Consider the following 21062-nt stretch of genomic DNA (forward strand, 5'->3'; position numbering starts at 1 on the left):
CTGGAAACAGGTCTTTGCAGATGTAATCAAGATGAGGTAGTGCTGCTGGATGAGGGGGACCCTAATCAAAGGACTGGTTTCCCTGTCGTAAGAGGGAAATTTGGCTGCAAAGAAGGGAAGAAAGTCAGGAACACCTTGGGGAGAGGCATGGAATGTATCCTCCCTCAGAACCTCCAGGAGGAACCAACCTGCTGCTTTCTGGCCTCCAGAACTGTGAGCTGATAAACTTCAGGGTGTCTTTAAGACCCACAGGTTGAGATGTGATACATCAATTCCTCTCCTGGGCATACACCTGGACAAAACCATAATTCAACAAGATCCATGCACCCCTATGTTCATAGCAGCACTATTCACAATGGCCAAGACATGGAAACCACCTAAATGTCCACTGACAGATGAATGGATAAAGAAGATGAGGTACATATATACAGTGGAATATTACTCAGCCATGAAAATGAATGAAATAATGCCATTTGCAGCAATATGGATGCAACTAGAGATTATCATACTAAGTGAAGTAAGTCAGACAGAGAAAGACAAATACCTTATGATATCACTTATATGTGGAATCTAAAATAGGACACAAATGAACCTATCTATGAAACAGAAACAGAATCACAGACATAGAGAACAGACTGGTGGTTGCCAACAGGGAGGCGGGTGGTGGAGGGATGGATTGGGAGTTTGGGATTAGCAGATGCAAACTATTATGTATAGGATGGATACACAACAAGGTCTTACTGTAGAGCACGGCAAACTATATTCAATATCCCGTGATAAACAATAATGGAAAAGAATATGAAAAAGAATGTATACATATGTATAACTGAATCACTTTGCTGTACAGCAGAAATTAGCACAACATTGTTAATCAGCTATACTTCAATTAAAAAAAAAGACCCACAGGTTGAGATAATTCGTTACAGAAGGCTCAAGAAACTCATACAGGTGGGGTTAACAGAGGCAGACAATTGGAAAACAAGTTGATTTTCAAAGATTTTACAGTGTTGCAAGGTGCATGCCATCCACCTGTTGCCTTTAGAAAGAACAGACGTTTTGCCTGGTTCCCTGCTTTGATTTCTAGCAAATCTATTCCAGACACAAAAATCTACAACTACGTTTCATATGGACACAGAACATTGAGAAAGCTAACTCAAAGATCACACATCATGTCATACGCTGTTTTGCAGAAAACTGGACCTTTGGGACACCTAGTAAAGATTTTAAAACTTTTAAAAAGCTGTTTGGCTGCTGAATTCTGCCCCAAACAGTCCATGCCTTGAACAACGCTGGCCAGTAAAACTTTCTGCAGTGATAGAAATGTTCTATAATCTGGGCTTTTAAAAGCGTAGCCATTGGTCACATGTGTCCATTAAACATGGGAAACATGGCTAAAGTGCCTGAGGAAGTGGGGTTTGCATTTGATTTCATTTGATTTCATGGTAAGGAGTCACACGTGACTGTTGGCTACCACACTGGACAGAGCAGATGTGTAACAATTATTCAAGTCAGTAGCAATGTGTTCTACAAAAATTGGGGCATCTTCAGGTGTCTGTAAGCCATGAGCTATGAATACCTGTGAACCAAAAACACTGTAAACAAACATTTAATAAAGTCATTTTTAGTGGATGAAAATAACATGTACCTACTTCAAACTCATTGTTTACAGAAAAAAGAAAAAAAAACCAATGGGGTGTGTGTGTGTGTGTGTGTAAAAACATGAAATCGTCTAAGTGAAAATTATAGGATCATTTTTTCATTAGGTTCAACATAGTAATCAAATAGATTTAAATGTCTTGCAGGTAAAAAGTTACAAAAACGTGCTCTATATATGTGATAATGGAATGCCCGGTATTTCTCCCAAATTTCACAGTTCCTAAGAACGGACATCAAACATCTGGGTCTGGGCTTCCCTGGTGGCACAGTGGTTGAGAGTCCGCCTGCTGATGCAGGGGACGCGGGTTCGTGCCCCGGTCTGGGAGGATCCCACATGCCGCGGAGCGGCTGGGCCCGTGAGCCATGGCCGCTGAGCCTGCGCGTCCGGAGCTTGTGCTCCGCAACGGGAGAGGCCACAGCAGTGAGAGGCCCGCGTACGGCAAAAAAAAAAAAAAAGAAAAAAATACATCTGGGTCCCAAAAATCTGGGTCCTTTTTTGGTGTATTCTGAAGACCATAATATATATGACCTTGGGTATGTCCCTCTAGGAAATGACCACCTTAGACTCCTAACGTTTCAATAATTTTCTGCCCCAGCTTCCCCCCAAACATCCTTCAAGAGAACTAGCTTGCCCACCCCTTTGGAATTACTTTAGTGCCTTCTTTCTAGAAGCAGTTTATAAAAGGCCTTTCTAAGTCTTTAAAATTAGCATGAGGTATTCCATTAAAGGATTGTTCTACAGCATAAATAATGAATTTCAAAAGTGCTTCCACCATGTCATAATAAATGTTAATACAAGAGGACCTTTGGGTTTCTGAACTGGAGCTTCACACTAGTGCAAAATTCACTATAAGACAGACCTGAAAATGAACCAACACAGCAGGCATCTGTGCAAATGACTATCTGATTAAAACAAAAGAGAAAGCACAATTCTGGTAAGAAAGATTTTTTTTGTGTCATTTCATTTATTCTGATTAAGTGTCTAAATGGTTTAACTTAATGGTTAAATAGGTCCACTTTTCTTGGTCTAGGGACAGACTCCCTTGGCAAAGCTGTAAGTGTCGACTGCCCTTTTAGCTGTTGAATTTGCAAATGGGTAATGAAATACTATATAGGAAAGGAGGGATTAATTTTTCAAAGTGGTTCCAATGTATGTAGAGGAAACTGTTATCCATCTCTGTCTCTCTAAGTTTCCATAACTACTGATATATACAAATCTCTCTCTCTCGATCTATCTACCCATCTATCTATCTACCCTGCCTTTCTGTCTGCCTGCCTGCCTGTCTGTCTTCCCATCCATCCATCCATCCATCCATCCACCTGTCTTTCTGTCTGGCTATCTATCTATCTATATTTCTATAGATGTGTCTATTTCTGTATATCTGCCTCTATATACTCTGTATCTCTCCTTGTCTCGCTAGATGTATCTAGATATATATATGTAGACAGATATAGATATATACATGTACAAAGAGAAAAAAAATGAAGAAAAAATGAAAGTATAGGAAGGAAAAAACCATAGATTTTCCATTGCATTACACACAAACACACACCTCTTAAGGGGAGAATTGATTTACTTTTTTATTGAGATAAACGGTTGGTTTCTTGAAGAGAAGGAGATTTATAGTGTATTTCTAGAGAGCCCCACACTGGGACTAGAACACTTTACTGTCCAACCTTTATGAATGATGCATAAAGGGCTTTGCAGGGGTCCTGGTGATTCATCTCAATTGACCTAACACAACGAAAGAGGAGAAACCCTAGGAAACACAGGATATATGATACTAGAGGCAATATCAGAGGTGTTTCAACTAAAAGTACTGCAAGGATCTCTTGTCTGGAGGAGGAGAAAGGCAGCATATCACACTTCCAATATTTCTGTGAATATCCGAAGAAAGTTTGTACTTATGTAAGATGGTCTGGTCTACAAAAAAAGGTAACACGCTATCAATATATTATAAAATTACACACATAGATACATAATTTTTGGAGAAAAGTAATGACAAAAAATTCTATTTTTTTTAAATTAATTAATTTTTTTTTTTTTTTTTTTTTTTTGCGGTACACAGTCCTCTCACTGTTGTGGCCTCTCCCGTTGCGGAGCACAGGCTCCGGACGCGCAGGCCCAGCGGCCATGGCTCACGGGCCCAGCCGCTCCGCGGCATGTGGGATCTTTCTGGACCAGGGCACGAACCTGCGTCCCCTGCATCGGCAGGCGGACTCTCAACCACTGCGTCACCAGGGAAGCCCTAGAAACATACTTTTAAATGTGGGTGAAGTGAGAATAACATTTGAAGTGTGATATGACAGGTGAGGCTGTACACACACACACACACACACACACACACACATAAACACAGTCTGAAGTTTCAAGAAAATTAATGGGTCTTTGTCTTAATGGATGTTTTCAGATGATGCCTTTTAAATTTCTTTCTATATCCTGCACCCTTGAACACACACACTCACATACCACATTGGTTTTATCATTAGAATTATTAAAACATGAAGATATTGATTTGGGGTAGGTATATATGTATCTTTTTTATTATTTTTTATTGGAGTATAGTTGCTTTACAATGTTGTGTTAGTTTCTACTGTACAGCAAAGTGATTCAGCTGTATGTATACATATATCCCCTCTTTTTTGGATTTCCTTCCCATTTAGGTCACCACAGATCACGTAGAGTTCCCTGCACTATACAGTAGGTTCTCATTAGTTATCTATTTTACACATAGTATCAATAGTGTATATATGTCAATCCCAATCTCCCAGTTCATCCCACACCAACCCCCTCTCCCCCACTTGGTGTCCATATGTTTGTTCTCTACATCTGTGTCTCTATTTCTGTTTTGCAAATAAGATCATCTGTACCATTTTTCTAGATTCCACATATATGCATTAATATACAACATTTGTTTTTCTCTGTCTGACTTACTTCACTCTGTATGACAGTCTCTAGATCCACCCACGTCTCTACATATCACACAATTTCACTCCTCTGTATGGCTGAGTAATATTCCATTGTATACATGTATCACATCTTCTTTTTCCATTCCTCTGTCGATGGACATTTAGGTTGCTTCCATGTCTTGGCTACTGTAAATAGTGCTGCAATGAACATTGTGGTACATGACTCTTTTTGAATTATGGTTTTCTCAGGGTATATGCCCAGTAGTGGGATTGCTGGGTCCTATGGTAGTTCTATTTTTAGTTTTTTAAGGCACCTCCATACTGTTTTCCATAGTGGCTGAATCATTTTACATTCCCACCAATGGTGCAACAGGGCTCCCTTTTCTCCACACCCTCTCCAGCATTTCTTGTTTGTAGATTTTCTAACGATGGCCATTCTGACGGATGGGAGGTGGGGTAGGTATATATTTTAAGGAAATCCGTTTTCCGTGGAATTCCTTCCAAATAAGGACCATGACATTTTTCTCTGCTTATTAAGCTCTTATTTATGTCTGTCAGTAAAACTCAGTGTTTTTTCACTCGCTTGGATGACCAACAAAGTTGAGTGCTTCCATCTTTCCAGAATTCTCTGATAAATAGAATCATATTGATAATAACTTAACAGACATGTACTGAAGACCTTCACTTTTTATTAGCACCATGCGAAGTACCTGAGTGCGTGTTTATTTGAATAAATATTTATAATTAAAAACCATGATGTCACATAGAAGCAACCTTAGTATCCATTGACGGATGAATGGGTAAATAAGTTGTGATTTACACATATATATAATTTACTGTACTAACAAAAAAGAAGGAAATCCTGTCATTCACAACATGAATGGACCTTGAGGGCATCGTGCTAAGTGAACTAAGAGAAAAACAAATACTGTACCATCTCACTTATATGTGGAATCTAAAAAACTACGACAAAACAATGAACTCACAGATACGGAGAACAGAGTACAAAATCCCAGTTATAAAATAAGAAAGTCCTGGGGATATAACCTACAGTGTGGTGGCAGTCGTTAGTAATACTGTGTTGTATATTTGAACGTTGCTAAGACACTAGGTCTTTAAAGTTCTCACCACCAGAAAAAAGTTTATAACTATGTGTGGTGATGGACGTTAACTAGACTTATTGTGATGATGATCTCAGACCATATACGTATCATTATGCTGTACACCTGAAGCTAATAGAATGTCATATGCCAAGTATATCTCAATAAAATAAATGATGTCACCTTATGCTACCTAATACAAAAATACACTCTCAGTGGGGAAGAATGGAAAGAGTTTATGAAAAAGAACATGAGAACATGGGTCTAGAAATGTGGGTAACACTCCAGTGAAAGGGGGATTGTGTGCAACATTGTAGTTCAATAATTTTTTTTGCACCTCTGAGATAAAGTTAATTCTGTGCACTTCACAGTACACTACCATATATGTATGTTTCCACTTACACCTGTTTGACATACCTGGTGAAATAAAAATTTATATTTGAAGGCAGGACAAGAGAATGTAAACATAAAATTCTCTATTTGGGTCTCTTCCCTCCATCACTAATGTGCAATGTGCATCTGCATTACACATTAACCAGACCTCCTCAAAGATGGGATGTTTGCCTGATTGTAAAGATCATTTTTTCCCCTTTCTTCTGACACTAGCAGTGTAACTTCTTTTTTTTTTTTTCTTTTTGGCTGCATTGGGTCTTCGTTGCTGTGCACGGGCTTTCTCTAGTTGCAGTGAGCGGGGGCTACGCTTTGTTGCGGTGCACGAGCTTCTCATTGCGGTGGCTTCTCTTGTTGTGGAGCACAGCCTCTAGGCACACAGGCTTCAGTAGTTGCGGCATGTGGGCTCAGTAGTTGTGGCACACGGGCTCAGTAGTTGTGGCTCACGGGCTCTAGAGCGCAGGCTCAGTAGTTGTGGCGCACGGGCTTAGTTGCTCCGAGGCATGTGGGATCTTCCCGGACCAGGGCTCGAACCTCCATCCTCTGCATTGGCAGGAGGACTCTTAACCTCTGCGCCACCAGGGAGGCCCTAGCACTGCAACTTCTTATAAGATTGAATCCTCTCCCAGCTCTGTAAGGGGTCATGGTGACTTACCGCCCACTCTGTACGTGCCTACCTCGACTGTGCATCCTAGGTGAACTTTAATGTAAAATGTCAGTATGTCATTTGCACATAGGATCCTTTGTGTCAAAACTGTATATGACTGTGCCTTCAACTTCTAACAGGCAGGACAGTTCCCAGAACTTTCTGAGAATCTGCTTCCTGCTTTATAATGCTCAGTTTGGCTGGAATAAAGTTGCCTTTTTTCTTCTTAACTTGATAGTTCATTGAATTTTCGTCGACATACCTGTTCATATTAGATCAGGGGTCCACAGGGCACAGCCTGAGGCCGACATCTGGCCCATCACTGACTCTCTTATACAAATAAAGTTTTATTGGCACACGGCCACGCACACTGGTTGATATATCGCCTACGGCTGTTTTCACACAAGAGCAGGGCTGAGCGGTTGTGACACAGCCTGCATGGCCGTCCAAGCCTAAAACCTTTATCCACGAGCTCTTTACAGAAAAACTTTGCCAACCGTGGAAGCAGCTTTGGCAGCAGGAAAATGCCGTGGCTTCTCAGAGAGGATTCTGGGACCTGAGGCCCCTACTGACGTCACCGAATTTAGCATCACAACCTCATGCCGTCATCCCTCTGACACCCATAGCGTCTGACTTTCACCTGCTTGAACCCCACTGCCTGACACACCCAACCCCTGGAAAAGCATTGAGACATTATCAAAGACATATTTCACATCTTTAAAAGTTGGAAGAACGCCCAACAAATTATCAGTTCTCTTTGAAACAGGATTCAGTTGGATTTGTGAAAAAAGGCCAGTCGCACTTATGTTATTCATGCTCTGTAATGTTTTCAACATAGAACCCATCTCCACTCCATTTCTTTTTTTTTTTTTCCCGCTTCATCGCGTGGCTTGTGGGATCTTAGTTCCCCAGCCAGGGATTAAACCCAGGCCTTTATGGCCAGGGAATTCCCACCATTCCATTTTTTTTTTTTTTTTTTTCTTTTGCGGTACGCGGGCCTCTCATTGTTGTGGCCTCTCCCGTTGTGGAGCACAGGCTCTGGACGTGCAGGCTTAGCAGCCATGGCTCACGGGCCCAGCCGCTCCGCAGCATGTGGGATCTTCCCGGACCGGGGCACGAACCCATGTCCCCTGCATCAGCAGGCGGACTCTCAACCACTGTGCCACCAGGGAAGCCCCACCACCATTCCATTTTTAAAGACCTCAAGACCAAGGTTTTCTTTCCCCACCAACCACCTCTCCCCAAATGCAGTATCTTAAAAGACGGGTCTGGAATTGTAATTTGCCTCCACCTGTAACCAGACGCATGACTTTGAACAAATGGAGTGATCTTCAAAAATGCAGTTTTCTGATGGGACACACAACCTGCCCACCTCACAAGGTTGCTTTAAGATTTAAGAGCACGAATAGTGATGAAATCTCGAACAGAGAGTGACCGAAAAGTGTTGTCTTCCTCAGTTTTTCAGCAAGAATAGACCTAGAACCTCACTACAAATAACTCAATTTTGTTTCTTTTTATGGCTGGGTAATTCACCACTTAAACATCAGGTGGTCACTGACGGAAACCAGAAGCTGGCTAGAACGACTCAGAAGTCAAGCTGAGCACAGTGATCCTGCTTCCCTGTCTCATTCTTTGTGTGGGTCTTCTCCTTGTGAGTTCCTTGAGGTGTGGACCTTTCTTGACTTGATCAGCGAACTACAGATCTAAAGAAAATTTACAGCAACAGCACTGCATGATCTATGGACCTCGTGAACCCATGTGAGTTAAAATCTCTCTCTAGAAACACTTAACTGGTTCACTCGTTAAGTTCATCATAGAATAGTAAACGCTAAACTCCACAACCGGCAAATGCCTTTACATTTTACTATTTACAAAGCAAGTGATTTTATAAAGTAAACTGATTGTAGAAGGTGTTCAAGAAATGTGAAAGAAACAAAAACTCTTCCCATTTTCCTTAATTTGCTGAAAATATTTTTTAGGAAGTGCATCTCTCAAAGGGATGCTACTCTTAAAACCCAACACAAGCTTGCTTTTCTTTCTTCTTTGGAGAAAATGCATCCTGGAAATGCATGTTATTTGTCTCCTAAGAATGAACTGTAAGCAGATATTTGACTGATTTTTCAAAATAAGTTCTGCGGTTTCAACCCTTTATAGCTTAAAAATGTATTAATGTGTAAGGGAGCTGAAGAACAAATATTTTAAAAATCTCAGACATAAAAATGTTAGCTCATGGAAAGTAAGGTTTTAGCGTCTTCATTTTTCTGTTTCTCAAAACTTTTGCAACTGGCCCCCTCTCTAGGAAGCATTCATCTAATGAGAGGACATGAATAAGAATGAAAATGCAGGAAGCAAATAGTAAATTATTTTTTAAAATGCAAAGTTTGGCTACGGTGTGTTTTAACCATGTTTTGATTTTCATTGACGTAAGGACACAGTTTTCCATCCTTCAATCTGTTAACGTTGCTCCGGATATGGATATATACATATTTATAGACACATCTAAATATTATATGTAACATATATAATAAGTATTCATACACACCTGTGTACTATTCTTTTCTTTTAATCTGAGAAAATAATATTCAGTGAAGTTTTAACCAGAAATAATGTTTAACCAAGAAGGGAGACTTGCCTAACCTTACAGACCACAGGGAAAGAGAAGAATTAGACATTTAAGAAGAAACGGACACAGTACTTTAATTTTCTGACCACAAATGCTTTTATAAAAAGCTAGTAGGGCTTCCCTCGTGGCGCAGTGGTTGAGAGTCCGCCTGCCGATGCAGGGAACACGGGTTCGTGCCCTGGTCCGGGAATATCCCACAAGCTGAGGAGTGGCTGTACCCGTGAGCCATGGCCGCTGAGCCTGCGCGTCCGGAGCCTGTGCTCCGCAACGGGAGAGGCCACAGCAGTGAGAGGCCCACGTACCGCAAAACAAACAAACAAACAAACAAACAAACAAAAAAGCAGTAAACATCATCTCGCCCACTCTGCATTTTACAGATGTGTCCTATTGTCTCTTGACTATACTTAGGCAGAGATGGGGTGCCCTCCAGGCAATGACAGATAATGGTAAGGAAGCCTAATTCTCTGAATCTAGTGAATTCACATTCCCGGTGGGTTGGACACACAATCTTGATGCAATTTGCAAAGAGAGAAGGGATGATCATCTTTTAATATCGCAGAGTCTGAAAACACCTATTTAAAAAAAAAAATATTTGCAACTGGATTTCTTTTAGGTTCCCAGTATCCCAGGGTCACAGGAGGTCTTATCAGAGGCCTTTTCAGTTTCTGGCTCTCCGCGGCAACCCCAGCAGCCTTCAACGTTCCGGAAACCTGTCTTTCTGTGCATCTTGTCCCTAGGACAAGTTCTCCTAGGACATTCTTCCCCTCACCTGACACCAGCAGTTCTCTCTGCCCGATTATGCAGGACAGGGGAGACAGGAAACGCTTACTACAAGAAGACATCCCAGTCTCTCAAACTGGGAAGCACACTTTGCAAGGAATGCCAAAGAACCAGCATGCCAATAAAAACAACGTGGCTTACGGTGCCATACACTATCTTTTGATTGAATCGGGCAGGAGGTAGATGCCAGGCGTCTTTAGTATTAAGTCAGGGGACTCTGGCACAGAAGAAGTGTCCTGTTTGGCTTTTTCCTTCATGCCCAAGTGATTGAAGCCCTGCTTCTCTTTCTCTCACAGAAATATCCTTAGGGAGAAATAGTCCCTTCAAGAATTACTGATTAAATTGCATCGGTGCCTTTGGCTATAGTGATTTGAAACAAAATTGGACTTAGGTGTTTATTATGTAGCACAGTGATACATAAATAAGACTAATTATACATCAATGCACAGAAACCACCATAAATTGTGTATATAACCTATAAACCACTGTAAATGCACAGAAAACAGAGTCCTGTTACCAACTCTTTGGAAGGGCAAACGTCCAAAATCTCTTAGTTGTAGGAACCACAAAAACAGCAAAAGCAAACAAGAAACTGCAACTCTGAGGGTCACACGTCCTGGAATGATGACCTCAGTACGTTTTGTGGACGTCCAGCATCTTGTATAGATACAAAATGAAAGCAGTAAGAAGACTTTTCTTCTTGTGATGAGAATCCTTAGGATGCGCTCTCTATGCAGCTTTCCTATATAACAGGCGGCAGCGTTAATTATATTCACCATGTTGTACATTACGCACCCCTACTCCTTGTTCGTCTCTCTCTTTTTTTTTTTTTTTTGGCTTTGCCGGGTCTTAGTTGCAGCATGCGGACTTCTTAGTCGCGGCATGTGAGATCTTAGTTCCCCAACCAGGTATCAAACCCGGAACCCCTGCATTGGGAGCGTGGAGACTTACCCACTGGACCGCCAGGGAAGTCCCCTTATTCATCCTATAACTGGATGTTTGTACCTTTCGACCACCGTTATCCAATTCCCCGTCCCTTCAGCTCCCGCCTCTGGTAACTACCAATCTGATCTCTTTTTCTGTGAGTTTGTTTGTTTTTGAAGTGTAATTGACCTACGACTCTATGTTAGTTCCTGATACACAAAACAGTGATTGGATACTCATATACATTTCAAAATGATTACCACGATGCCTAGTTAAGGTCTGTCACCATACAAAGGCATTATACATAATTAGGTATATTAAAAATTTAATATTGTGCATATTATGCATATATTATATTTAATATAATTATTTATAATATTTAATATAATAGTATGTATAATATAGACAACAGATATGTTATATAAATATATTATATAATATATATAATATATCTTGCATATATAATGCAATACAATGCATATAAATGTAATATTAGGGAAACCATAAATCATATTGTAAATAACATATTTCTCATAATATAAAATATCTTCATTTTACATTATTTTGAAACACTGGATGTTAACTAAACATATCGTGCTGATTTCTCAGCATAACATTTGGTTATGTATACAGAAACCAAATTCGTTTTGTTGTACCCCCTAAACTAATGCAATGGTATATGTCAAATACCTTCATAAACCTGGAACAGAAGTTTTAAAATTAAAAAAAAAAAAAGAAAGAAACTCTGGTGGCCTCAGAAATCAATCAAAGATTTATTGCTGCATCATGGCTCTACCCAAGTAAGTGAGCGTTTCCATGCTTTGAAAATCACGTGTGCCTGTCTTCACTCTTCTCCATATTTGGCGTTTTTCTCAGCCAGGGGTTGTATCACTTAATGTCTGTGGAGTCCCATGTGCTAAATAATTTTCATGTATTGTTCCCCAAATCCTCATCTACTGCATACATGAGCATTTTACAGGTGAGAAAACTGAGGTACAGACGATTCAGTAACGGCCCAGACCCATGTAGACGGCTGGTGGTGGGATTAGTACCTGCAGGCGGTAGTTTGGACAGGTTGCATTTGCAAGCAGAGAAACTGCTTCTGCTCCCAGCCTGAGGTGTGGGTCACAGGTGGCAAGGGGAAGGCACGTAACAGTTCAGAGTAAAATACAGACAGACTGGGAACCAGGACGTTATTAGGATAACCCCAAGGTTGGGTCGATGGACATCTTTTTTAAGTGATTAAATCCCATCCACTCTTACCCTCAGACATGTAGATAATTACACCCAGCCCTTGATTTCAACTCTACAAGCAGGCTGATGAAAAAAGAAGTGTTACAAGTCTTTCTAAAAATGACAGACATCATGCACAAAAATGCATTTACCAAGCCGTAGGCATGTCATGTTTTGTCATGGGATAAAAAGGGTGACTTCCCTGTGGAGGGTTTATTGCTCATAAAGACGTTTGTGCCTCAGGTCTGGCCACAGGCAAGACTCTAGTTTATGACAGGTGTCCATTGCCCGGACATTGATGTGGCCAGGGAACCATCAGGACCCTGAATCTTTCTACAGGACAGCACACACACACACAGATCTGCGCGTTTCCAGTTTGATGGTCTGCAAACAGGCAAGACTTGCTCCAATAGGAATGAGAGACTAATGAGGTCACAAGGAAATCTCAGACATCTTCAAGTTGGCATTTGGGGAAAACAAAAAAAAGAGACGCTCATCTTTCAAATCTCACACCACCCTAGGTATGAAAACACAAGAAGAGCTGAAACATATCAGAAGAGAGTGACTGCCAGCGAAAAGACTGACATATCCTGAGGCTGTTGCCTCTTTCTCCCCCCTTTTAATTTGTTTGTTTCTTTAAATTAATTTTTATTGGAATAGAGTTGCTTTACAATGGTGTGTGAGTTTCTACTGTACAGCAAAGTGAATCAGCTCTATGTATACCTATATCCCCTCTTTTTTGGATTTCCTTCCCATTTTTTTCCCCCTTTTTAAAACATACAATATCTGTCTCAACGACTTCCTTTTCTTAGTTGTTTGCTGTCTTTAAATATCTGATCCTTCTTCTAACTGGTAAGTGGTCAGGGAAACCACTCGTTTTCAGCCCACCCCCAAACACCTTCAACGACCATCTATGAGGCACAAGACTGTATTTTCAGGCTCCTCCAGAGAAACAACTCCACCAATAGAACATACGTTAACACAGATATACAGATACAGACGGCGGCTGTGGATAGATATCCGTATAGATTTAGATGCAGATATGATTATGGATATAGAGACAGCTATAGATATAAAGCAATTCATTACCAGGAAATGGCACGTGCAACTACGGATGCTAAGAAGTACCACAATATTTCTCCCCCTTCCCCCAAAACACACATGAAAACCCACCAAAGGAAGACCGTGTCAATGACAACAGGAATGGGATAGATATGGTGAACTTGAGTCCATGTCTTCCAAGACTCATTGGCATCTGAGGGACAAAATCTGTTGATGATACAGGGATACCGATTACGAGAGCCAGATTGAGCAGTATTTACGGAACCCCCTGATTCAGACACACTGGTCTTCTGTCTCCCAACCTGTGCTAGTACCTTCTGAAAATGGCCGTAGGCTTCTCCCCTCGCAAGCACCCCTCGGGTAGCCTGTTGATAAGCCCTTGTCATCTCTTTCCGAACTCTGGTTGCTGAACTGGGACATTCACCCAAATGCTTTGCTTCTCGGAACCTTTAAAACGAGCACCCCATCATAGTCACCAGTGTGTCCACCTCCTCTCGTCCTGGCTTTCACGTTGCCCACTCTCCCTTGCACAGAAGTTCAAGAAGAGTTTAAGAAATTATGATCTCTTTTTTTTTCCGGTAAGCAGCCTGAAGTGACCTCTAAAAATGGGTTGCTATTCACTTGACCCGGAAAACCCTACAAGATCACGCAAATCAAGAGGTTCAAAACTTCGTGTTCACTTTAAGAACACGCATGAAACTGCCCGGGCCATTAAGGGTAGGCATATCCGAAAGCCACCAAGTATCTGAAGGATGTCACCTTACAGAAGCGATGGGTGCCGTTCCGTCGGCACAATGCTGGAGTTGGTTGGTGTGTCCAGTGGGGCTGGATGCAGGGTCGGTGGCCCAAAAAGAGTGCTGAATCTTCACTGCACGTGCTCACAAATACAAAGTGTAACGCTGAACTTAAGGTCTTAGATGTAGATTCTCTGGTCAACGAGCACATCCAGGTGGACAAATCCCCCGCGATACGGCTCAGGAATTACAGAGCTCATGGTCGGATCAACCCGTACGTGAGCTCTCCCTGACACACCGAGATGATCCTTACTGAAAAAGAAGAGATTGTCCCTCAACCAGAAGAGGAGGTTGCAGAGAAGAAAAAGATACCCCAGAAGAAACCGAAGAAACGAAAACTTACGGCCCTGGGAATAAATGCTGCAAAAGGAAATTATGATACATTGACCTCGATAAATGTAGGTCCATCAAATATGCAGAAATTATAACTACATGAAGGATATCGGTCCCTGAAAGGGATTCTAGGCGTGATTCTTCTTTTTTTTTTGGCACGTGGGCCTCTCACTGTCGTGGCCTCTCCCGTTGCGGAGCACAGGCTCCGGACGCACAGGCTCAGCGGCCATGGCTCGTGGGCCCAGCCGCTCCGCGGCATGTGGGATCTTCCCGGACCGGGGCACGAACCCGCGTCCCCTGCATCGGCAGGCGGACCCTCAACCACTGCGCCACCAGGGAAGCCCTAGGCGTGATCCTATTACAACTCCCTGCATATATACTCTACTGGTCTGTCTGTGAACGTGATGACACCATTCAAATTCTTTTCGTTTTTTTCTGATTGTCTTCACATCGTTAAGGGGAAGGGAAAATGATTCATAATACACTGTAAGCATCTAAAGCAACACTCATCTATTTTACTGTTTGCATCTAGACACTTGTTCATTCAAATTGCATGGCTTAAGTTGAGACGGATTTTGAATTAGCAATGATCTTAGGCTACTGCTACGTTTATCACACTGCTCACGACAACCCACTTGGGAATTTGGGGGCATTCCTATCACCTGTCAGGCATAAATGGGTGTAGAAACGCGGGAAATGCTGCAAGAACACTCGAATCTCGGGAAACGAGCTAACTTAGCAAGTTGTGCTTCCTTCAGACTATTTAGCCACCAGTGTAAAGCAAACTGGTTTTGTAGCAAGGTGCAAACATGTTTTGCTCTTAAAATAATGTAAAACCCTATAATCCAAAGAAAGGAAGAAGACAATGGTTTGTATCACAGACAAACGCTGTGTTTGGTCAGCGTATTCCAACATGCACGTGAATAAGCCACTTGGGTTTTGTGTGTTTTGATGAAGCAACGTTGAGTTGCTCTAAGCCACATCCCGCAGGGTCTGATCAGTGCCTTTCGAGAATGGAGGTGATACTGACAATGACCTTCAAGATAGGAAAGGAAGACATTCACACTTCATGTTGCTAGTTTTCCTTGAAGGTTTCTGGGGCCGTGTACAAAATAAATTTTACAGTAGTGATATGTCAGTGACAAGATCAGTTTTATGGCTAAAGTCATCAATGCAGTTCTTGCGACAATTTCAATCATCTACGCAGACTGTTAAAAATTTATTTAGCCACAGTAACTGGGAACAAGATAGAGTAACGTTGGCAGTGAGAATAAACCCAAGAAACAGACCCTTGAATGGACGGAGGGAAAGGAGGGAAGATGGTGGCATGGGGGTGCCCTCGTGAAGGCTAGTCTGAATTATGGGAATATTCTCCTTGCCTTTGACGATCTCTCTCTTGGGATGACCAAGGGCCAGGACAATGGCCTCCTCTTAGTAGGATCAGGATGGGATGGAGAGGGGAAAGCATTTGAAGTGGCAGAGGGTTAAAAACAGGCGATATTTTACACCTTTGCTTTAAAAGATGGGGTACTTGTGTACATTCCCGTATGACGGGGATATTCCTGGAGACCTTGTCCCAGGTACAGCACTGACGCTTATGCCAAACAGACGATCAGCGTAGCCCTCGCTGGCCAAGCCCACACTTCTTCCATTTTTGAACGCAGACAGGACCCTCCTCGTGGGAAGGTCTGCAGGACCCCTCAGAGGCCAGCTGCCTGAACCCAGAAAGACCCCGAGTTCTCAGTATGGAACCTGAAGAACTGAATTCCCTGTGAAAGTCACAGTTTGCCATCAGATCACCACTCCCCTCCCACCTCAGCTTTTATAATAAAAACTAACTTTGTTCTGCCCTCCCCAGATGAAACAGAACTTTATCCACACTCATTATCGCATGTAAGGACGTTAAGATCTAGTTTGATAGGTGGAGATGTTCAAAGACAATCCTCAAACAGAATCACCTCAAAAAACAAAACAGTGGCAAATCCATGGGGAGCAAAACATGATAACGTTTTTTGTTGATTCCTCTATCTTTTTTGGGGGGGGCTAATATAATGGTATAATATATAACATATCGTATAATATATTCCATAAGCGTGTGTGTTTAATGCACTTTGACAAAGGGATATTGCCTAAGATAAAGGGAATAGTTATCACATGACAATCTCTAAACTACAATTATCTACAGGCAATAAGAATGTAAAGTGAGCACATGTATGTCGGCAATTAGTCTGACTGTCAATTTTATTTTGTGTAGGAGCTGATAACATCCATTCTTGGAAAGTGATAAATTTTTTTTTACCATATTCTAAGAGGTATGTAATATCTTCATCTTTTTATGTAATGGATATTTTTATTATCTATCTCTATTGATGTATAGCTGATGTACAATATGCTGTAAGTTTCAGGTGTACAATGTAGTGACTCACAATTTTGAAAGATAATATTCCATTTAAAGTTATAAAATATTGGCTATATACCCTGTGCTGTATAACATAGTCTCGGAGCTTATTGATTTTATACCTAATAGTTTGTACCTCTTAAGCCCCTATCCCTTTATCTGCCCCTCCCCCTTCCCTCTCCCCACTGGGAACCACTAATTTCTTCTCTGTATCTCTGTTTTGTTATATTCATTCATTTGTTTTCACAACTGCATTTTTATGTGTTTCTGATTTGCATCTTCTTTTCCGTGTGTCCCTCTCTTGTTCCCAACCACAGATCCTAATTTATGTCCACTTAGTTTTTTCCTAATCTTGCTGCTTTATCCTTTACAATTTTAACAGGGCAAAGGCAATCACTCATAACACACAGCACAGCTTTTCAGAACGCTTAATCCAGAAACACCTGAACAATTACTAACCTTAGGATATTAAGAATTTATATTAGATTCCATGGTGTTTTATTTTTCTTCCAACACACCGAACTTAGAACAAAAATTTTTTTGCCCATTAACGTAAGAGACCAAAGACCAGCGAAGAGGAGCAGAGAAGACGTAACACCCTCAACCTCAAAGGGACAAAACTAAGATTACTGCCATTTCGGTGATTTTCATCTCCAAGACACATTACAATACAAAATCTTTATTTTAAAAAATCCACCTTTTTTCTGAAGATGCTGAGTGTGGGTACTTTCCAGAAGGTCTGGCATGAAGAGGACTAAATAATAAACAGGGAAAGGGTTTCCATAGTCACAAAGGGCAAATTATCATTTTACATTGCGGGAATGCGTTTTGAATATACTATAAATGCTAACACTTGGGCTTTTAAGACTTTATGATGTGGCCGTATTATTAGCATTTTTTGCAATTCCTTTAAGACTCAGGGACTCAGTATTCCAACTCAGCTCATACACTGTGCTCAAATGTTCATGTTAAATGCTAGCCTTCAATCGAAAACACTGCTTGGACCAGAAAGGAAAAATGCCAGCTAGGAGTATGGAGTGCTTCTTATCAGGGGTCGCAACTTCAGGTCTTAGCTTAGGGAAAGTGGCACACAAATGCAGTACGATGTGCTGAAATTAAAACTGCCAGGGCTTCCGTGGTGGCGTAGTGGTTGAGAGTCCGCCTGCCGATGCAGGGGACGCGGGTTCGTGCCCCGGTCCGGGAGGATCCCACATGCCGCGGAGCGTCTGGGCCCGTGAGCCACGGCCGCTGAGCCTGCGCGTCCGGAGCCTGTGCTCCGCAACGGGAGAGGCCACAACGGTGAGAGGCCCGCGTACCGCAAAACAAAAAACAAAAAAAAACTGCCGAAGCCACCAAAAACACAGCATTTTGAAAATTGCATTTTATTCCCCAAACTGAGGAATAATGCATCGTGGTGTAAGTTACAAGCCTGAGGGTCATTTTGTGAATCCTAACATATGCAGATTCTATGAAAGGGGCCCTCATAATGAAAATAACAGATAACCTTTACATCCAAGTATGTTCTAAAGAATGTACCTTGTAGTTGCTTCATCTGAATCTCTTTATGCTCTTTCTAGTAATACAAAAATACTGGGAGAGGAGGGACTTCCCTGGCGGTCCAGGGGTTAAGACTCCACGCTTCCACTGCAGGGGGCGAGGGTTGGATCCCTGGCTGGGGAACTAAGATCCCGCATGCCCCGTGGTGCAGACCAAAAAAAAAAAAAGTATTGGGAGTAGAGAGTTACTGAGGGAAGTCTTTGGTGCAGAGCGGTCAGGGGAGGCGTCTCTGAGAATGTTACATTGCAAAGGAAGTGAAGAAGCAAGTCGTGCTTGTGGAAGGGAAAAGGAACAGAGACATCAAAGACAAACTTCCTGAGGTCTGCGTGTGATGGTGACGTTCTATGAGCTACAGAGAAGCACGTGAGAATGCGGAGGGAGCCCAGAAAGGACGGCTGGTGAGACATGGGGAGCAATGAGCTTAGAGGTGGACAGAGTTCTTGTAGGACTTCTGAGGCCTTGATTTCACCGTGAATGGGACAGGAGTCGTTGGACGGTTTCGAGAACAAGACAGGCTTGCCCTGACTAGTCCATCCACAGACTAAGTGTCCATCAACAGAGAAATGGATAAAAAAGATGTGGTCCATGTATACGATGGAATACTACTCAGCCATGAAAAAGAATGAAGTAATGCCATTTGCAGCCACATGGACGGACCTAGAGGTTATCATACTAAGTGAAGTAAGTCAGAAAGAGAAAGACAAATATCATATGATATCACTTATATGTGGAATCTTTTTAAAAATGATAAAAATGAACTTATTTACAAAACAGACTCACAGACTTAGAAAACAAGCTTATGCTTACCAAGGGGGAAAGGGGGGGTTGTGAAGGGATAGACTGGGAGTTTGGGATCAACATATACACACTACCATGTTTAAGGCATATAACCAACAAGGACCTACTGTATAACACAGGGAAGTCTGCTCACTATTCTGTGATAACCTACATGGGACAAGAATCTGAAAAAGAACAGATACTTGTATATGTATAACTGAATCACTTTGCTGTACACCTGAAACTAGACAACATTGTTAATCACCTTTCTCCAATGTAAACTAAAAAAAACAAAATTTAAAAGAGTGACAAGGATGAAAGAAAAACACCAGAAATGAGAATATTACAGTTGGCAATGTGAACTATAATTGGGGTATGGAATAAAAGGATAAAAGTGTGGTAGTTGGAAATGTTTAAGATTCCAGACACATTTTGAAAGGAGAACAAATAGAATACGTTGATCAACTGAATGTGCATTATATATTAAAAGAGCAGAAGAAATACTTTAAGATTTTTGGTCTCAGCAACTGTTAGCCCAGCAGGATAATTTTCATGTGTATATGAGAAATACCATGGATGGACCAGAATTGAGAATAAAGGAAGGACTTAAGAATTCATTTTTTTGTTTGTTTGTGAGTGTTTTTTGTTGTTGTTGTTGTTGTTTTGGTACGCGGGCCTCTCACTGTTGTAGCCTCTCCCGTTGCGGAGCACAGGCTCCGGACACGCAGGCCCAGCGGCCATGGCTCACGGGCCCAGCCGCTCCACGGCATGTGGGATCTTCCCGGGCCGGGACACGAACCCGTGTCCCCTGCATCGGCAGGTGGACTCTCAACCACTGCGCCACCAGGGAAGCCCAAGAATTCATTTTTTAACGTGCGGAACTGGAGATGTCTGTAGGGTGTGTAAGGTTTGCCAAACTGGCAATAGGATATGTACGTTTAGACTTTTCTAAAGGTCTAGGACAAGCAAAGAATGAACTGAGGCTGGATAGAAACTTGGGAGTTACCAGGGATTAAAAGGTATTCAAACTGTAGAACAGCATGATATTAAATATGAAGTGAATGTATGAAACGATGAGTTCATCCTATGAATGAGCCCAGGAACCCTCCAAATTTTCGAGTTTGGGGAAAGCAGAAGGATTGCCAGAAGTGCTGGAAAAGGAGTCCAGAGGACGTCCAAAATAATAGCAACATCTTGGGGGCCATGCAGAGAAAATGGTCAACTACTTCGAATAGAGCTGATACACCAGGCACAATGGGGGCAAAAAAATAACCACTGTATTTGTCAGCAGAAACAGCAGGAACCTGGATAAGGGTGTTCTCGGTGGAGTGGTCCCTCCTTTAAGAAGGAACATCTGTGCTCGCTTCAGCCACACATATACCAAAATTGGAACAATACAGAGAAGATGAGCACGGCCCCTGCGCAAGGATGACACGCAAATTCGTGAAGCGTTCCATATTTTTATATGTATAACTGATTCACTTTGTTATAAAGCAGAAACTAACACACCACTGTAAAGCAATTATACTCCAAAAAAGATGTTTAAAAAATAAGTAAATAAATAAATAAAATGAAAAGAAGGAGGGAAATCTTATTGGAGTAGATTCCCAAAGAAGTTCAGGAGATGAACTTGATAGGGTGGGTACAGTTGAGCAGAGCTCTTTGGCAGTACTGAGGGATGGGGGTAAGCTTTGCAGGGTCCCAATTTTTTTTAAAGTGGTGTATATTGCAGCACATTCTATGTTGATGGAATGATGCTCTTGAGGAAACAGATCGTCAGTTGAGAAGCAGAGGACAGTGTATCCACGGAGCACTGTCCTTGTGTAGTTGAGAGAAGATAAAACCTAGTGTCCTAGGAGGTGGATCGAAAAAGATCTTG

At 41.8% G+C, this 21062-nt stretch overlaps 1 non-coding gene across 1 annotated transcript; it reads left to right on the forward strand.

Annotated features, from left to right (window-relative positions):
- The first annotated feature begins 20539 nt into the window (after positions 1 to 20539).
- Positions 20540 to 20646, forward strand: LOC137217719 (U6 spliceosomal RNA). The gene has a single exon (XR_010940221.1). It is a non-coding gene; the product is annotated as a U6 spliceosomal RNA (small nuclear RNA).
- The last annotated feature ends 416 nt before the right edge of the window (positions 20647 to 21062 follow it).

Source organism: Pseudorca crassidens, chromosome X (assembly GCF_039906515.1).
Source record: "Pseudorca crassidens isolate mPseCra1 chromosome X, mPseCra1.hap1, whole genome shotgun sequence".
Lineage (NCBI taxonomy): Eukaryota > Metazoa > Chordata > Mammalia > Artiodactyla > Delphinidae > Pseudorca > Pseudorca crassidens.